Source organism: Helianthus annuus, chromosome 8, assembly GCF_002127325.2.
Source record: "Helianthus annuus cultivar XRQ/B chromosome 8, HanXRQr2.0-SUNRISE, whole genome shotgun sequence".
Classification (NCBI taxonomy): domain Eukaryota; kingdom Viridiplantae; phylum Streptophyta; class Magnoliopsida; order Asterales; family Asteraceae; genus Helianthus; species Helianthus annuus.
In genome coordinates, this window is record NC_035440.2 from 94,810,838 (window position 1) to 94,827,254 (window position 16,417).

The following is a 16,417-nucleotide window of genomic DNA, read 5'->3' on the forward strand; positions in this document are numbered from 1 at the left end:
GGACTAGGGTGACGGGAGGGTGGTGGGGAATTATGGGGTGATGACTTCGGGGTGAAGTCGTAGTTCGGTGGTTTAGAGTGTAGTGTAGAGTCAGAAAGGGCTGAAGATGAAGTTAGGGGTTTTCGAACCTGAGGATTTGGTGTGGAGAAGGAAGACTTGTGAATTGGCGGCTTCACTTGTCCCTGCGAACGTGTGTGGGGCATGAACTGCAAAACCAAGAACGAACAAGTAAGCCAATTCCAACAAAAGACTCTACGAAAAATACGAAAAAGACTCACGAAAAATACGAAAAAGACACTAAAATTACTTGAACTCCTACGACTCACAAACACACAGAAAGCACGTAACGAAATCAGATGAAATCCAAACAAAGCAGTTAACGCAATTGCCAAGAGTCCCCGGCAATGGCGCCAAAAACTTGATGTGGAAAAAGTAGTTCAACTAAATAAACTAAAATTACCCTAAATTAAGACCCAAGTAATAAAAACCTAGACTCTCTAACCTGACTAAACTACTCACCGGCAAGTGAACCGGTCGACTCTAGCACAGAAAAGTAAGTCCGGATGTCGAACCCACAAGGACTCTAATGAATTACGTTAACGACTCTATTTAGACTAGACACTGACACGACTAAACAATTGTTGTGTTTTAAGGGGGGGTTTTTACTAAAATCCTAAAATTGCAATTAAAATGAAATTTAAACTAAGACACGAACGAAGACTAGGGTTTGATTCAAATGAGATTAACGACTACCTAGACTTGAATCCAGTTTAACTATGAATGGACTTCTAACGGTATTATTGTTATATGGAGCCGGGATCGTAAAATACTAAACCTTAAGGTATTTCAATGCTAAGACTTCCCGACCCTTCTCAGGAAGAAACCTAGGAAACCCTACAAGGCTGTTGTGTATACCGACTGTTAGACTTCCTCTCAGTCCTCTAACGACTCTAAAAGTGCCTTAATACGACTATCTACCTCTCAGCGCGACAATCTAAGGCAATTCTAGGTTCTGACTTGGTTTACTAGACACAAATGCAATTAGGGAACTAAAACCGACTTCTCTCAAAATCTATTTTAGATATATACTGCACTGATGTGTGTAAAATGCAACATATAAATTACATCAAATAAGGCATAAAACTAACCCTTTTTAAGTACTAATGTTGGAAAAAGAGTGTTTTTGTCTTCCTTTTGTATTTTCAGGATGAAATGAGCTCAAATTCACAAAAGAAGCAAAAAGACAGCTAATTCTAACATAAATACAAGAAAAGGAATAGAAGTAGACTGCCCGAACCCTCAACGGCATCCTCCCAAGCAAAGAAGAGAAAACAGAAGCCTGAACACGCCCCGTGCTCAGCCAGCACGGGGCCGTGGCGAAAGTACATCAGGCGCATTAATTGTAATTGCGAATTACAATTAATGAAGAGAGAGTGTGTCAGACGGGCACGGGGGCGTGTCCAGCGGACACGGGGCCGTGCCCAGCCTTCTGTTCAGCCTATAAATAGGAGTGCTTGGTTTCATTCCAACTCATCCCTTGGCACACCACCTCTCTCACACTTCATCCACCACCCACCACCATCATAACACCATCATCCACCACCATCATCCATTGTCCATCGTAGAGTGTGTGAGTCGTCTCGGGATCCAAGATTGATAGTAAGAGTTCTTGACAATCAAGGCCATGTTTGCCTAAGTCTCTTACATCACTTGGTGAAGACAGGTGCTTAGTATAATACTTTTTATTTTTAATCTTTTGCACTTTTTATTTGGTTTTGTATTAATGACTTTAATAACTAGTTGCTTATGTTGAAGGTGATCTTTCCTTATCGTTTGTCCGTGGTGTCTTGGCATTATTTTACTGTCTATATAAAATAAAAGACTTTCACCATTCATATCTCCACGGTCTATATGGAGGTATGTTGGCTACCTGGTCGGGGGTTAAGGGAACGGTTTGGTAAGGGTCTTGCCCTTGTTCAGCGTTTAGAGGTCCTGCAAGGGACCTGGGTCAAATTTAGTAGGATCTCCTTCAATGCCCATAGGTATTGGATGGCGGGGATCCAAACTCTTTGACCCCCTCATAAGTTAACTACTACTAATACTATAATCCGGCTATTTAGGACTGTATCCCTGCTGACTCAGACTACTTAGCAGAGGGTAACGTCACCGCCAAAAGCGGGGCCTACCACAATTTGCATTAATAACTTAATTCATTATCTTCCAATAATCCAACCCTTTAGGATTGTATCCTTGCTGACTCAAACTACTGGGTTGAGGGTAACGTCGCCTTCAAAAGAGGGGCCTACTACAATAACTAAGATAATCTCTTAAACAAGTGCAAAAGTGCGAAAATAATCAAAGGTTATACTAATACACGAGTCGGATCCAAGTGATTCATCTTGTCTATCTGTTTTTATTTTATTTTTATTTTTCAGCATTTAGTTAGTTTTTATTTTCTTAGTTTAAAAAACATTTTTTCTAACTTTTTGATTTGATTAGACGTTGAGGATAAACCGGTACTAAAAGCTCTTGTGTCCTTGGACGACCTCGGTATCTTACCAACACTATACTACGTCCACGATGGGTGCACTTGTTCATATGTGTGTTTAGTGTTAGTGAATATCGTGTTTTATAAATTTAAAACTTGGCTAAAGGTGTAAAAAGTGCTTAATTATATATCTAAATTATATACACACCAACACAAATCATGCACCGAGACCTAATAACTAACTCGAGCCTCTCAGCGACAAGTTAAGCAGAATATTTACTACCAGTTGTATTTTAATTACTGTTTCTAAGGCTATCGGCCGATTTACCCAAAGATCACCCGAACCCGCATGGATGCAAATAATCAACACAAATTTATTATGTGAAAGACATTCACCAAAATCTATGTGAAACAGTAAACAATCAACAACCAAAAGTAAATACGCACACGCACCATATCAGAAATTCTAGAACACTTTACTTTCAGAAATCAATCCATAATCAAACAATAAACCATTAAAAGATCCAAACGTTAATCAAACTATCATCTTGTCTAGGTAGTATCTAGGGTTTAGCCAAGAAACATGTTGTTCATAATAAACAAATCAAGTTCAAAACAAGAATTCATCGAAAAAGATCAAAACACGAAATTAAAGAACAACGGGAGATAAAACCCGAACAATCTTCACTTCCACGCTCCAAGCTTCAACCGAATGATTCCCGTGAGCTAAAGCACTCCAAAATACTCAAAATCTCCTCTCCAAAGTCGCCTAGGGTTTCTTGATTCGTAATTAGGGTTCTGTGATCAGTTTCTTGGGAATTCCTTATCAAAACCCTAGCTGGGAACAACTTTTCCAGGAAATCCAAGTCCTCGCGTGACGCGGAGGGGGGGGGGGGTGGCATCGCGCGGCGCCTCCATGTCTTGGTTTTATTATTTTTTTATTCAATTTCGATTTCCAGCTTCTCCGACGCGCGTATGAATCCCGGTTTTCTTCTAAACTGCTCGTTTTTCATCACTTTAAGCTACGGGACCTGAAATCAAAGCTTAGCGTCAGCAGTATCGAAATTCTAACATAAACTAGACTCAAAACAACTGAAAACTGACCAAAATATACACTATAGACATATGTACTTTGCAGTACATCATTTATCAAAGGAATCGAAGTAATCGAATGTTTAATCGACGCGAAACGCTTTACGACTGTGAATAGTAGGAAGCAACAAGGCGATAAAGTTAATCAATCAATAATCAAGCTAGTCGAATCATCAATCGAACTCGAAACTCGAACTATGCGAATTTGGTGTTATATTACGTGTGTTTGTGCCTTATGTGTTACCTGTGCGTGTTTACTTTATGTTATGTGTGGTGATCAATCGAATCGAAACTCAAAACTCAATCGAACTCAATCGAAAATCGAATTATGATGAATGGTAGCGAAAGTTTAGTGTGAAATATAGATGCTTGTATGTAGATATAGTGGTTGGGATTAAAAGTAATTTGAATAGGAAACTCTATCGTGCTCGTATCGTCTTCAATCGAAATCGAAATATCAGAAATCGTCGCACCGGACGCTCAATGCAGGCTGTTGATCGATCAGGCTCCTAGCCGATCGAACAGCCCAGCAGATCGGACGGACTGTCCGATCAAGCAGGCTGTCCGATCGGGATGCCTGGCCGATCGGCCAGCACTTTCCTCTTTTGGAATCCTATAAATAGGCCTGTCATTGTCATTCTTTCCACTTTTGGAAACCCTCTGACCGACCAGCTTGTGCACCCCTTCTTTTCTCAGATTTCTCTCAATCCTGATAAGATTTCATCCTAAATCTTGTACTTTTTTGATCAATACACACTCCTACACCTTTCTATCTTTCAAATCTTGGTTTATAACCGTGAAATCATCAAGATCTAAGTATTCTAGGATGATGTCATCATGGTGTTCTTCAAGAACTTCATGTTTTGGCCTCAATCCACCAAGAATCACTTGGATCTAGCCGATTTCCACATAAACAAACTAAGATCTATCACAGATCTGAACATTTACATGGTGTGAAGGATTGAAAGAAGGATTTCCAACTTTCTTTCAATTCTTTTACACTCAATGCCTTCAAACCGGTAGAAACGGAACTTGAGCCAACTCACCAATCATTTTGATGGTTGCGTGGTTCAAGATTCGGATTCTATCTACGAGGTTCACCGATTTCGGGTTAAACGTTAAACTACCCTTCCAAAACGTTCACCGGCCGGATTTGGGTGATTCCTGTCCGAGCAGGGGAAACAAGTAAGAACGAAGGTGCCATGGTTCAGCTCGTGTCAAAATACCTCAATATAACGTCAAACAATCAGAACAGCCAAGTGTTAAATGAACAGGCTGACCAAGTTAGAATGTTGACTGATCGAACAGGCTGTTCGAATGAACAGCCCAACCGATCGGACATGTCAGCCGATCGACCAAGCCAGCCGATCGGCTAGCATATGGCCCCACTCTTTAACAAATTCATGAAGTATAGTATTGAACGAAGTGATGTTCGATCGAACGACTGTTTGATAACATTACTCTTCGAATCATGAGATACTATGCTTCAACCCTTCATCGATTTTCCACTCGTTCGACGTATTGGAGTGCCACCCGATCAAACATGCCGTCCGATCAGGTGACATCCCACTGAGGACCCATTCTGAAGTATCTAACCGATCGGTTAAGCCGGCCGATCGAACAGGCTGTTCGATCGATCGACCTGAAAGGTAAGGACACTTCAATGTTCTCAAATACTACAACGAAAACTTCAAAAGGACAAGCCATCATACACAACCACATCCTACTCAAAGGAAGAAACAATCCACTCGAACAGTCCAACCGATCGAGCCTACCGGCAGATCGAACAGGCTGTCCGAACGGACTGTCTAACCGAACGAACAACCCGTTCGATCGAACCTACAGTTCGATCGACCAGGCTGTTCGACCCATCATCACTTGTTTCCATTTTACGCGTTACTCATCTTTATGCTATCGAACCATTCAGGCTAACCCTACTCTCAAGCGCTCCCTTCAATCCATCAATCAATCGCTGTGAGTATACTCGAACCCTTTTTGCTTTAGCACTTTTGGGTGTTACATACGTTACCTATCTAAAATCACAATCGAACACACTACTCAATTACTTTATACGCTAACCGTTATGCATGTATTACGTGACTAAATGAATGCTTGTTGTTATGTTAAGACGTGGAATGCTGTCTACCTGCCTTAACGACGTAGTACTATCGTTTGGACTCAGCACCTGTCCACACGGGGGTTGTTAAGGACAATTACTTGCATGGATTACGGTGGTAATCATGTATTGCAAACTGCCTCGGGCAGTCAACCCGCAGTCACTGGTATCGATAGATCCATGTCGATAATTAACATGCTTCGTTTTCCTCTGTGTACGTGCTGGTTATGCGTAAACTATTTCGAACTCTATATGCTATATCAAACTTGTATGCTCACCTTTACATTTTATGTATTGACTTTATTTTAATGTATGTGACAGGCAATTAGGATGCTTATCTGCTAGGAAGGCGAGCTTAGAATAAGCGTCTAGAGCATAGTTGTCTGTAGATCTTGCAGATCGAGTCTCTAGAAGCATTTGAACAATATTTATAATTTAATTTAAATCTGAGTTGTCGGAACAGTATATTTGACTAGATGCTTATCTGTAATAACTTGTTTTATTATTTGGGATACGGTATGGGACGTATTATTTAAACTAAATAGTAATGATAGTTGCTGTGGAAACTTCTGGACAATCTGTTTCGCTCAGTGCCATACCCCGATGATTCCGCCATCGGTTGGGGTGTGACACTAACCACCACCGTCTTCGCCGATTTTATTTGTGTTTGTGAACCGTTAGTGTACATGTTCTTTCCTTAATAAATAAACATGAACAAAAAATCTCGTTCAATAAGTGTTCATGAACCGTCTGTTAACACATAATATCCTTAACGAACACGAACAAGACCTTGTCTGTGATCATTCGGTTCATTTACAGCCTTGTATATTACATATTTCTTCATTTTAAACCATATATATTACATATTTATCCTTCTCAATAGAATTACTTTTGTTGAATTACTATTTTACCCTTAATGAACTTATTAAGTTACTATTTACAATTTATCCTTTCTATTATCAACTACATATTTCTCTGATTCCTCTACTTACTACCCTACCAAATCATTTACATATTTCCCTTCCTAAACCCTAATGTTTACCTTTAATTTCTTTAAGATTGTTCACCGGAACAATTGTATTTTAATTGTAATCATAATTGCATTTTAATTGAAACTAACAAATAATGCACGCAATTCGTGGCAGGTCTTTTCCATTTCCGTCATCGTCAAAATCAAATTTATGATGCTGAAGTCCCTATGAATTTCTTAAAAAGTGCAAACCATATAAGCATTCAAACTCACATGTTGCAGCTGTTTTGTTAGCGAAAATCTGATTTTGGTAATTGATATTTACATACACAACAAAAAAAATGTGGTTTGATCATGGAAATTTTTTTTGCACGCCATTTGTTGTTTATTGCAACAAAATAGAATGAAAAATTAGTAAAGGTCAGTAACATATAGATGGTGTGCTAATAACGCATTATGTGTATTTTGATTTTATCACTTAGTATTAGTTGAACATTACAATCGGAAGAAGGAGGATTTGATTTAGAAAGGATGTGAAGGTGAAGGAGAACCGGGGGTGTGAGCAGGGTTTTGTGAAGGTAAAGAACCAGGAGAATGGAATAGTCCTTTATTTTAATAGGAATTAGAAAAGGGTAATTGGGTAATTTCATGTGAGAAAGGGAGATATGTAACCAAATTAAATGTTTGGTAATTTGCAACCTCTTTATCCAATAGATTTGTTTATTGTAGGATTTAGAGTGTATGGTTTTTGATGTTGTAGTAGTATTAAAAATATAAATTGAGTTTTTAGGTGGAAATGCTTATGATTCTTTGTATTGAGGTTTTTGGTGTTTTCGAAGAACATGTGCTTTTTATCTGACAGCTAACTAAACATATTTTTTGCTGTTATTGAGTATTCATGCTATGGATGTTCAAAAACCAAAGTTGTTCTTGTCTTGTATCGCTAACGTCAAATCGCCAGCATCTATCATCACTTGTACATGTATGTATAGTTGATTCAAATACTACTACAAACTAACCACAAGCAACATTGCCCCTGTCATCCGAAAGACATGTGACATTCCTTTAGTTGCTTTCACGTTTGATATTGGTTCCTTGGTTCCTCTAACTTTCATCTTACGCATTACTATATCATTATGTATTTGTTTTTAATCTATATAGATTTAAGTGAAAGATTTCTATAACAATATATGCTTCATGTCTTTATATTGCAATTAAAGGTCTTTGTCATTACAAATAATCAAACACGATTACAAGGGACGATACATGAGTCGCCATCTTATAGATGATGAATGTTTGTGAGTTAACTACCAAATGTATTATAATACTAAGTAAGTAAAAGGGTAATACACGAGTTTTGATTTCGTAAAACATTGTATTGTGTTTGCATTTACGAGATTTAAGTATGATACACAAACAAAAGGTTATACACGACTTTGGATCGCATATAACATACGTAATTTTTTTTCTTTGAATTAACTATAAAAGTATGACATACAAATACAATTGCTTGTCATGGTTGTATCCGAAAATAAAATAAGGTAACGTTTGATATAAAGTAATCAGAGAAAAATATAGACTACTCTGGTAAAATAAAGAATACATGTGTGCTTATATATCGAATAGTTCAATTCATAACAAACTATGTAATTAAATAATTAAACAAACTAGTAAAATGCACAACGCGCTTCGCCGCGGGTTGCGATATTTAGATGTAATCATTTTTTATTAAAGAATCTACTAAAGTAAACGTGATGTAGGAAGACCACGACAATAGAGAAATAATCTATCACTTGTACCCTTTATGTAGGCAATGGCCAGAAAGCATGTACACAAAACTATGTTAAGTAATTCTTTGGAGATCAAGTTTTACATTTCTGAGTGTATAACTATGCAAAACATATTAAAATGTAACCAAGTAGATTTTGGTCAGGTTGACTACTTGCCACAGCATCCCAATTTTTCACAATTGCTACTTCATTCATCACTTTTCTTAAGGAAGTAGTAGCGATATGTGTCCACTGTGTTCCAGCTGGTAACTTTCGCAATTGCTACTTCATTCATAAGCTTTCTTAAGAGAGTAGTAGCGATGTGTCCATTGTGTTAAAGCTGGTAATTTTTGGGATTGCTGCTTTATTAGTCTCAGATTTCGGTGATCGGCTTTTTTACACTTTTACTGCATTGAGTTCAAAGGCGTTGTGCTCAACGTTACCTTGCTCTGATTCTACCAAAGACGGGTCTTTAATAGCATCTGATGATCTGATCTAGCCAACTGGCTTTCTGAATTACTAAAAACGTCTGAAATATATGCGTTAAAATACTAACAAATTGTTAATACAATAAGATATGGCAAATGAGACAAACAGATGTGAACCAAACCCGACATATCATAAACTTCCTTAGCATCCAAAACATTTCCTTGCTCTTTAAACAAAGTTTCGAGAGCACTCCAATCTAGATTTCCAACATAAACCCTGTTCTTGTTGTCAAAACTTCGCTCACCGTCGCCTTCTCTTGGCCCACCATACGACGATTCCTCCCTCCTTGGTGGTGGAGGACCTACATTCACCCTCAGTGCTCTCCCATCAAGCTCTTGCAAGTTTCCAAAGGTTCAAAAATCAAATACAAAATCTAAACAAATTTCGCTTGGCACGCATTAAACAATCCTGAAAGTGATAAAGCTTTCAACTTTTTATATCCTAATTGAACTTTATAGAAACTTACATATCCGTTGAATTTATGAACGGCTTACTCGACTGATGACATTGTAACAAAGCCAAAACCTTTGCTTCTTCCACTAACTTGGTCATATATGACGTGCATAAAGTAATTTTTTAGTACACATGCTAATTGATGAATGCTCTTTGCTACTAAGGAATTGAATTGTATTAATTATTATCTACAAGAAAGTATCCTCTGATACATGTTATTTTATGAAGTTAACCCAAATTTAGATCAAATTAGCACAAAACTTACAGTGAAAATACATCTAATTAGATCAGATTAACACAAAAATGCATCAAATTTAAAATTAAAGCATTAGGAATAATACATAAAATCTACAACAAAAATATTTGAAAACTTCAATTTCATAGAATTGTATAAAAGTTATCATTATAAAAAATATTTTTGGCCTAACACCACATTGCCCTCTCTAAACATCTCAAAATACCACTGGTAAAAATCATCATGGTTTACCAATTCCGGGACAAACGTTAACATCTACGTTTGCTAAAAGTACGGATTTTAAAAGTTTACCTCGTCAATGATACTTGTCGGATTATGTTTGTGTCATCTTCGCCACTCACCGTTACAACCACCGTCGTTGTTCACCGGATTTTGGTCGGAGTCTAGAATAACCCTGAACAACTTTAACCATTAGAATAGAGATCGATTTGAATAATTATAGGACATGCGATCAAATCGAGGCTTACCGGAATATTGCCGGGATTTAGATCGGAAAACACCTCGCCGGAATACCAACCCTTCAAAAGGAAGTCGTCACTCCTCTGTCAAAATCCGAACACTTCCACCGTTGTACATCAACCCAAATCGCTACCACCACTGGCCTCGAGGGACCGTCGGTTGTGGTCGTTGGTCCCGTCGGTTGTGGTCGTTGCCAGGTCCAACAGCCGGAACCCTAGAGCCACCACCTCTCTTTGTCCAAAATCCGAACACTTCCACCATTGTACATCAACCCAAATCGCTACCACCACTGGCCTCGCGGGACCGTCGGTTGTGGTCGTTGCCAGGTCCAACAGCCGGACCCTAGAGCCACCACCTCTCTTTGTCCGAAACCCTTTCTTATGCTCGGGCACCTCTCTTTTTCTCTGGTTTCTCACTTTCTCACTTTGTCACTGTTAGTCTCTTTTTTGTAGGTGAAGACAAAAACTTTTGTTACTGTTCATTTCATTCAATTTTTAATACGTATATAATATGTATAATGAACCATATAAAATAATGTAGTGACAGAAATAAGTATCCTATTGAATGTTTGTTGACTTTAGCATTATTATGTCAATTTAGATAATTATGATTTACGTACGATCAATGGGAAATAAGAATAAGCTTCATTACGGGTTAGGAGGTGTGAAGTACACACCTGTTTAAGACTAACTTAATTGTCGGCATCGGCGAACGAGGAGTCATGGCACGGCCCCCGTCCCGGTTTTACCCGGTCCAGAAGCCGCGGGACAGAAACCCGTGGTATTTATTATCTGATTAGACAGCGTAAGTTTTAACCGGATCTTTAAACTTGAAAATGCCCAATTATTTTATTTCATAATCTGGGATGAACCCCGTAATTTACAATAGAGGAATTTCACGAGGAAATTCCCTGTTTTACAAAACATGTTTATTTATTTAACTGAGCCAAAACTTCAAGCTTGATTAGTGCTCCGTGGCACTTTTCCTTGATTCACATGAGGTCGCCTGAAACATGTTTTAAAAATATTTTTGTCAGCGGGGAAATACTGGTGAGTCACTCAAAGTTAATAAAATGACACCTAGCTATCAATTACAGCATAAGAGCGATTACAATGGCTTTTATCTTATTTTTATCTGGCGTCGTGTCACACCCTGGTGACGATGGTCATACCACTATTGGGTCCTTTCACCCAAGTAGTGATGATTATCACTGTTAGGTTGATGAACCTAATCGTGAGAGATTAGTAATGTGCACGATACCCCACTTGCCAGTGATTCAAGATAACCACGACTTAATCCCTGTAATTACAACTTTGAAAATAATTTGAGGTATTGTAAAAATACTTTTGAGAAAAAGAGAATGACTCACATTACAAGTTTAAACGGGCAGAGTTTAGCCTACTGATAAGCCTGATAACCTAATTTAAACAACAATGCACACGAACTAGGTTAGTAACTAATACAGCATGTACGATAACTCACAAGATACAAACCCGCACAACGAATGACAAAGTGCAATACTTAAACATCCATCGAATTGACGATGAATGACAAAGTATAGCCCTAATGTGGGCAGCACTTAAACATCCATCGGATAGTTTCAATCGATCGGACATTGAATCGTAATAGCGATCGAGTTAATACCCTGTATTGTGGCAGCGTTTCAATACCTTAAAACTTCGAATTTAGGCAGTATACTTCGTTTTCTATTGAAATTTTCGAGCACCGGTGAATGTCCCATGCACAGGCTACTTATAGCCAGATTTTGAGTCTTACACGGCCCGCGTAAGACTTAATAAGAGTTTACGCGGCCCGCGTGGCCACCTAGTCTACGTGTAGGGCTGGGGTGTCACGAGTAGGTTTGCCAGATGTTCGACACATGGCCCGGAAAGCTTATCCGGTCAACTCTGCTTTGACGCGGCCCGCGTAAGCCTAGGCTTACTCTTACGCGGCCCGCGTGAAACCCATAAATCTTGATTTCTTGGTTTTTCATGCACGTTAGGGTTTTAGGGGTCCGAGTTTTCACTTACGGGTCGATTAGGGACATTTTGCAGTCCTTACATCCTCCCCACCTTATTTAAAATCTCTTCCTCGAGATTTATTGAAATAAGTGAGGATATTTTCGCTTCATTTCTGATTCCAGCTCCCAGGTGTATTCGGGTCCTCTTTTTGAATCCCATTTGACTTTGTTTGAGAAACTTAATCTTTTTGTCTTCTATGTGAAGTGGTTTCTCAACAAACTTCAGCTTTTCATTCACTTGTACGTCTTGAAGAGGGATTACCAGGGATTCATCAGATTAACATTTCTTGAGGTTGGATACATGGAATACGTCATGTACCCCGGCTAACTCCTCTGGTAGTTGTAAACGATAGGCAACTGGTCCTATGCGCTGAATTACTGGGTATGGCCCTATGTACCTTGGACTTAGTTTTCCTTTCTTACCGAACCGAACTACTCATTTCCAAGGAGAAACTTTCAAGAGTACTTTGTCTCCGACCTGAAATTCCAGTGGCTTGCGTCGGTTGTCTGCGTAACTTTTATGGCGATCTCGAGCCATCTTTAGTCTTTCCTTGATTTGAGTTATCTTGTCAGTGGTTCCTTGTACAATCTCAAGACCTGATAATTGGCTTTCTCCTATTTCTGCCCAGCAAACTGGAGTTCTACACTTGCGTCCATACAGTGCTTCGAACGGGGCAGCTTCAATACTTGAATGATATCTATTGTTATAGGAGAATTCAATTAAGGGTAGGTGGTTATCCCAGTTTCCACCAAAATCTATTACACGCGCCCTCAGCATGTCTTCTAGGGTTTGGATCGTCCTTTCACTTTGTCCTTCAGTTTGGGGATGGTAGGCAGTACTTAAATTCAATCGGGTCCCCATTGCTTCTTGAAAACTCGTCCAGAAATGTGAAGTGAAAAGACTATCCCTATCCGTTACAATGGAGAGTGGAACTCCATGTAAGGATACTACTTCGTCTACGTATAACTTGGCTAACCTTTCCATGCTAAAGGTTTCTTTTATTGGCAAAAAGTGAGCGGATTTGGTTAATCGATCCACAATCACCCAAATCACGTCGTTACCTTTTCTGGTCTTGGGTAGTTTAGTAACAAAATCCATTGTTATTAGTTCCCATTTCCAAACAGGCATTTCTATATGTTGGAGTAAACCTGAAGGTTTCTGGCGTTCTGCCTTAACTTGTGAACAAGTCAGACACTTAGATACATATCTAGCTATGTCCTTTTTCATTCCTATCCACCAGAAATTATTTCTTAAGTCTTGGTACATTTTATTGTTTCCTGGGTGCATGGTATACCTAGATTTATGGGCTTCCTCTAAAATTTTATTTCTTAAATTTCCTTGCTTAGGTACCCAAATCCCTTTCTTGTGGAATCTCCAAATTCCATCGATGCCTTGCTCTAGTTCTTTTATACTTCCTTTCATTCCTTCAGCATCATCCTTGATTGTTGTTTCTTGAACATTCTTCAATTGTTCCATTAAATCTACTTGAAGATTTAATCTAAGGGCACGAACTCGCTTTTGCTTTTCGTGATACTTACGACTTAGAGCATCCGCGACTACATTTGCTTTTCCTTCGTGATATTGGATATCACAGTCGTAGTCAATCAGGATTTCCATCCATCTCCTTTGCCTCATGTTTAATTCTTTTTGCCCAAATATGTACCTTAAACTCTTATGATCTGTATAGACGGTAAACTTACTTCCATACAGATAATGTCTCCAAATTTTAAGGGCAAAAATTATTGATCCTAATTCTAAGTCATGAGTTGTATAGTTTTCCTCGTGCTTCTTCAATTGCCTTGAGGCATACGCAATTACCTTTTTGCGTTGCATTAGCATACATCCTAATCCTAATTTAGAAGCATCACAGTAAACTTCAAAATCTTCTGTTCCTTCTGGTAAGGCAAGAATTGGGGCGTTTGTTAACCTTTGCTTTAAAATCTTAAAAGCCTCTTCTTGCCTAGGTCCCCATTCAAATTTTACTACTTTACAGGTTAGCTTAGTCAATGGTACAGCTATTTTAGAAAAATCCTTAATGAATCGTCTATAGTATCCGGTTAACCCTAGAAAGCTTCTAACTTCCATAGCTGATTGCGGAACCTTCCATTTGGTGATTGCTTCTATTTTGGAGGGATCTACGTGAATACCTTCGTGATTCACCATATGCCTTAAAAATTGTACTTCCTGGAGCCAAAATTCACACTTGGAGAATTTGGCGTAAAGCTTTTCTTTTCTTAACAAAGTTAAGAGTGCATGTAAATGCTCACAATGCTCGTTCTGGCTTTTGGAATAAATAAGTATATCGTCGACAAAGACAATTACAAATTTATCCAAATACAGTTTACAGATCCTATTCATCATATCCATAAATGCTGCAGGAGCATTTGTTAATCCAAAGGGCATAACTATAAACTCGTAATGACCATACCTAGTTCTGAAAGCGGTTTTAGGTATGTCTTCTTCTTGTACCTTCAATTGATGGTATCCGTAGCGTAAATCTATCTTAGAGAAATATCTAGCTCCCTGAAGCTGATAAAAAAGATCATCAATCCTAGGTAATGGGTATCGATTCTTAATTGTAACTTTATTCAATTCCCTATAATCGATACACATTCGCATCGAACCATCTTTCTTTTTCACAAACAACACTGGTGCTCCCAAGGGGCTGAACTAGGTTGTATAAATCCTTTGCTTAATAATTCATCTAACTGCTTTTTCAATTCTAACATTTCGGTGGGTGCTAACCGATAAGGTGCCTTGGCTATCGATGTAGTTCCAGGAATTAGATGAATCCTAAATTCTACTTCCCTATCGGGTGGCAATCCAGGTAGTTCTTCTGGGAATACATCCGGGTATTCTGATACTACTGGAATATTCTTAAGTTCTTTACTTTTGGTATTAACCACTACCGAAACCATATATGCTATTCCCTGTTTTCTAGAATAAATGGCCACTTTCATGACTGGAATGAATTTCATTGGCTTTCGTGGCTTATCCACTACAACCATAATTATTTCTCCTGATGGCGCACGAATTTCTATGGAATTCTTTTCACAGAGGATTCGAGCATGGTTGGCTACTAACCAATCCATTCCTAACACAACATCGAATCCAGCTAGGTTCATGGGTAACATGTTTGCAGAAAATTTATGACCTGACAGTTCTATTTTACCTTCCTGCAAGACTCGATCTATGCTAACAGAGTTACCGTCGGCTGTTTCTATTGTATAAATCTGTCTAAGTTTAGTTAAAGGTAACTTAAGAGCTTGGCAGAACGAAGTATTTATAAAACTTTGGTTTGCACCAGAGTCAAATAATACTTTCACATAAACGTTGTGAACTAGAAACGTACCCGCTATCACATCCGGAATCAGATCCGCTTCTTGTGTAGTCAACTGGAAGGCTCTTGCATTCTTCTTGGTAGTTCCCTCCGCAGGTTTAGCCTTATTATCAGCTGGTTTGACCAGTTTAGGGTAGTCTGGTCTAAAATGTCCAGCTTCTCCACAGTTGAAGCAGATTATTGATTTCTTCCTCCTGCAATCTTCTTCTTGATGCCCAAGGATTTTGCAGAAATTGCAATACCCTTTGCATTTTCCAAAATGCTTTCTTTTGCAGGTACTGCAGAATGGAACAATGGAGGATTTCCCAGTTCCTCTTTTCCTGAAGTTGTTACTAGCATTACCCCCTCGGAATCTTTGGGTAATTTTCTGAACCAATTCCTTCTTTCTGTTTTCTTCTCGCGTGCGTACCAGTTCATCTGTCAAGGTATTGGCTAACTCCACCGCATCATCAATTGTGCGGGGTCTGGCAGCTTTGACAATATTACGGATCTCGCTAATCAAACCCCAAATGTAGCGAGAAATAAGTATTGGCTCTGGCGAAGCCAGAGTTGGCACAATTCTGGCATACTCGAAAAATTTCTAAGTATAACCTCGACTAGTTAACATCCACCATTCGGTGGCTCAGGAACTTGTTTGCCATTTGTTCCTTTTCATATTCGGGACAAAATTTTCTTTCCACCAATTGTCTAAATTCTTCCCAATTCATAGCATAAGCCAAATCACTTCCCTTGGCTTGTAATACCGTATTCCACCACTCTAATGCTTCTTCCTTAAAAAGGTGAGAAGCGTACATGACTTTATCTTCCTCCACGCATTTACTTATTTTAATTACTGCTTCAATTTTCTCTAACCAATGCAGTGCGGCTGTCGCCCCTTCATTGCCTGCAAATTCAGCTGGTTTACAGGCAAGAAATTTTTTGTAAGTGCAACCAGGTGTTGCAGCTTTCATTCTTTTGAGTATTG